Genomic DNA, 5,018 nt, shown 5'->3' on the forward strand with positions numbered 1-5,018 from the left:
GTCAGCCATCTTGTCTCCGTCCTCAAAAGGAGACATTTGATTACAGACTTGAAGGCAGTGAGAGAGTGGCCATATGCAGATAGACGGGGAGACAGCATTTCATGTGCAGGAACCAATAGTGCAGGTCCAACAGTGAGGTGGGAGCATTCCTGATACATTTTAGGACAAGCAAGAGCATGTAACTGGAGTGGTACAAGTGGGGTTAGAGTGAAAGGAGAAGAGGTAGAGAGGTGACAGTGCTAGATTCTGAAGGCTCTGACATCACTTTAATGAGATGGGAAGCCATAGCAAGATTCAGAGCAGCGGAACAAGGTGAGAACTTAGAATTTAAAACCATTTCTCTGGCCAGAGGGTGGAGAATAGAGGCTGGAAGGAAGTGATGTCTAGGGGCTGGAAGACCAATCAGAAGGGATGCAGGAATCCAGGCTGGAGCCAAAGGTAGCTCAGACCAGGAAGTAGTGCAAGAGGTGGTGAGAAGCGGTCAGGTTCTGCTCCTAAGGAGACAACACAATCTGCTGACCTGTTGGATGTGGAGAAACAGAAGTGAAGGAGGACTGTTAGATTCTTGACCTGAGCAATCTAAAGGATTGTGTTATCATCCACCTAGATGGGGAGGGCTATGAGCAATGTGGGTTTAGGCTGGGGGTAGGGTGGGGGATACCTGCCATTCAATTGGAATCTTCTATACAAGTTTGAAATTTGAGAGGGAGAGGTCTTGGCTGTAGATATAAATTTGGAAGTTGTCAAATATAGATGACAGAGCCACATGACTGGATGAGATCATGATGAGATTGAGAGCAGACAGAGAAGAGAACTGGACCAGTGGCAAATCCCTCCAGCATTTAGAAGCCAGGAAGCAGAGCAAAACCAGTAAGAGAGATTTGGGAGGGGCAACCAAGAAAATGTGCTATTCTAGACCCCAAGAAGCTGTACACTGTGGGGTGCAGAAGTCTGCAGGTAACTCTGGGGATGTCCTGCATGTGAGGACAACAAGCCCCTTAGCAGTCCAGGTGACACCTCTCCTAGTACTCACCCTTCCTCTCTGGCTAAACACCATTTGCTTTTCTGCATAGACTTCTGTGGGGGAATCAAATGAATTTTAATCATTAAAAATATTATAATAAAGAAAAAATCAAGGAATATACCCTGATAGTGATTATAATTTTGCAAAAGTATGTCTGGGATTCATTTATATAATCCACATAAAATGTGCACATTACATAGAAATATTCTTGCAGTTATTGGTTTTTAGGAAAATTCTAGTTGGTTCCACAGCAACAGTGAATTTTATACCACCTCCTAGAAGGTGCACAAAGGCAATTCAAATGGCACTTTTTGATAGTCATAAATCTGGTGAAGGTCTTGGTCATGACTTTTGGACAGCATGGGCCAAAAGTGAATATCAGAGGTGGAGAACCTGTGGCCTGAAGGCCACATGATGTCCTCCAAATCCCCAAGTGTTACCCCTTGAATGAATCCAAACTTCACAGAACAAATCCCTTTACTGAAAGGATTTGTTCCATAAAATTTGGATTCACTCAAAACACCACATTCAGGGATCCAGAAGGCCATATGTGGCCCCAACCTTTCCCACCTCTTTTGCTGGAAGGGGAGGGAAATATCTATTAGAAGAACCTTAGTCATTAGGGTTTGTGCTTTTTGAGCTCAGGGTCCATTTTATTTCCCTCCATGCTCAGTACACTGTCTGGTCCATGGTCGGTACACCATTAAAAGTTTGCTGTATGAGTGACTGAATAGTGCATGCTGCATCAGTGAATTGCTGACACTAAAAAGGCTTTCTTGGGTAGAAACAAACTCAGACAGGCACAATAATTATTCTCAGAAATTGCCTTTTATGTTGAAATGTTTGCAAACTTTTTGATTAGGTCTCCTTTTTCATCCCTATAATATAAAAACTCAAAAGTAAATGCCTTCTACACAAGGACGAGCAAGATACTTTCCACCTTATTTGAGCCCCATATATTTCCAAAAGGAATAACGAGGCAGAGAAAGCAGAGACGTAGCTTTCTAATCAGTAGCACTGCTGAGGACAGATACTAGTGTACTTTCCATATATCCTAATTTTTTTTGTACCATTTTGGGAATTATGATTTTTCCATATTATCAAGTAAAAAAAAAAAATCTCTGTGAGAAAGTAAGCAAACCAATGTTATCACTGAGCATACCACACAGGTGTTACACGAGAAGCTGTATCCCCTGGCCATAGGGGCATAAAACAGAGTAACTCCGCAAACTGATCAAAAGGGCCATTTTTATGAGCATCCAGCCTATTAGATGCATAATCAACAGTCTACCTAGGGCCTCTTTGTCGGGGGACACAGGGGTGATAAAGATTTATTTTGTCAGTATGCTGTAGTTTCTCCTATGATTCTTGGCTGCATCTAGAATTTTTTTTTTTTCCAGCACTCAGACAGACAGCTATAAAATTGATTGGCTTGAAAGCCAAATAAAGTAAAAGACAGCAGCCTACTTTGTCATTTAATACTAGCTATTTATTCTGAGCGGTGTAGCATCGGGATATCGACCCTGAGATTAAAGCTGGGAAAATATAGATTCTGAGATTCTGTGGACACATAAAGTTCCTAAGCCATGGTGATAGATGATAATGAGCTTATACTCAGAGGCTATCTTTTATCTCCATGGAGCCCAATAGCTATCATTTAAAAAAAAAAATGAATTGTACAAACAATTCAGGGAACGTTTGCTTAGCAGTTCTGCAGTGCAGTTTCCTTGGGCTCCTAGTACATTATCAGTGCCTAGTCTTACGGTTGTCGAGGGCAGACACTCACCCAGTTCATTTTAGTTGGTTGCTATTTAGTTGGATTAATCATTCTTTCATTTATTTCAACCTACCTTGACACAGGAGGCATTCTTCGCCCTGACTATTCTTTGTATTCACTATGTTCTTTCTTGCCTCTATGCCTTTTTTCTCTAGCTGGGAAGCCCTCTAGTATCTCCAAAATCAAAACTCTACTCCCTCCTCCTGTAACATACAGCTCAAGTCTCGCATCTTCACAACCTTAAGTAAAAATTTCAGAGTAAATTATTTCTGTATTTGAATCTTGGCTTTACTACTCATTAGCTTTGAAGATGTGGGCAATTCTTAATCTCATCAATTTACTCTAAAGTAGAGGTTAAAATTCTTATCTCCAAGGGTTGTTTCAACACCAAGCATATAAAGTACTTAACATAATTCCTAACCCACAGTAGGTACTTAATCAATGTTACTTTCCCATCCTTGGCTCCTGTTCTCTGAATTATGGTAGCAGTTAAGTTTATAGCCCGTACTTAGGTAATGAAACATAAACTTCACCACCTTAAACTTATCCTGTGCTTGTATTACTTAGGTAATGAAACAGTTTTCGCTGTTGGATTTTCTGGATTTCAGGCTCCTTAGTGCATCTTCCTTTTGCCTTTTTGCTTTAATTCATGGTTCTCAACCCTGGCTGCACTTGACAATTTGTTTGTACCCACAGCTGGGCCTAAGCCCCCAGAGATTCTGATTTAACTGGTTGAGTCCAGACATTGCCTGGCTAAACAATTTAACTCTCTATTACCATGACTACATCCAGGCAGCTAGATAGACTGGAGAGAAACACAAGACCTCTCTGAATGGTCACACCTTAAATCTGTGTCCCCTGAACTGACTCCTTATTGCTCTGACCTCCAACAATAGAAACTCCCAGGGGTCAGTTCTCAGACCTCTTATTACCTCTATCTGCACTCACCATCCACATAATTTCTGTCTAACCGCATGACTTTATAGACCACCCATGCACTGGTGACGCCAAGATTGATATCCTCTATACAGACTTCTTCCTTGAGCTCACGATCTGTTTTCTTACTGCTTTTTTTTCTTAACATTTCCATCTGGTTGTGTCTCCGTGATATCAAATGTCACATAACTAAAATTCCTGATTCCCACCCACCCCACAGCTGCTGCCCCTACCATCTCTTCTGTCTCAGTGAAAAGCAATTCCACTTTTGTAGTAGTTTGAACCAGCACCCTTGAAGTATTATTAAAACACATGTCTTGATACTACATCCAATCCGCCAGCATATTCTGCATGAGACATGTTTTCCAATATTATTAGATTCTCATACCTATAATTTTAAATTGCTAAATAGAATTCCACCAATAACAGTAACTCCATATACACAGTGTGCAGTACTGTCCTAAGCACTTTACATAAACTTTATTTAATCTCCATGAAAACCATATGAGATAGATATTATTGCTATTCCCATTCTAGGTGAAAAACTAAGGCATAGAGGAACTTACCCAAAGTCACATAGCTAGTAAGTAAAATAACTAAGATATAAATCAAAGCCATTGGTTTCAGAGTCCATGTGCTTGACAAAACCACTTTAAACTTATCCTGTGTTTGTATAGATTGTTTTAGAAGTTTCCAGTTGCTGTAAATCATGTTGTTTTAACCACATTTGTACACAAAGCCTCTTCCAGAAGCTGAGAAGACGCCTCTCGCCTTCCTTCCTTTCTTTCTCTAGCTTCTGGCTTGTCTGTGGACAGTCAGTCCTATTACTGATCCTGTCTGCACTCTGCACTCTCCTCTGTATCTGAAAGGCTAGAAGCCCGGGAACTATATTTCCCAGACTAAAAAACGAGTGCACATTTCAGCTTAGATTCTGCCAGGGCTAGACAATTTTGAGAAATGAAGAGAGCAGAAGGAGAGCAGAAGCCACGTTCTTCCTCTAACAGCAGGTTTGAGATTTGACACTTTGTGGTGGCCTCTGGTGTCCTTTCACAGATCATCTGCCTCAGGAGGGAGTTTCTAGAAGTCCCTGACCTGTGTGACAATAACTGCATAAAAATTCGCTGTACATCTGAGAGCTAACTATGGGCTTCCCTTCCCTTTGCTCCCTCCAGACTTTCCAACTGTTTTATAAGCACTGAGTTGCCTGTTTTAAACACCTTCATGATTCGCATACCCAGATGGTTTCTGTTTTTCTGCCTGAGGACTGAGTGATATGTCCTA

Source organism: Nycticebus coucang, chromosome 5 (assembly GCF_027406575.1).
Source record: "Nycticebus coucang isolate mNycCou1 chromosome 5, mNycCou1.pri, whole genome shotgun sequence".
NCBI classification, from domain to species: Eukaryota; Metazoa; Chordata; class Mammalia; order Primates; family Lorisidae; genus Nycticebus; species Nycticebus coucang.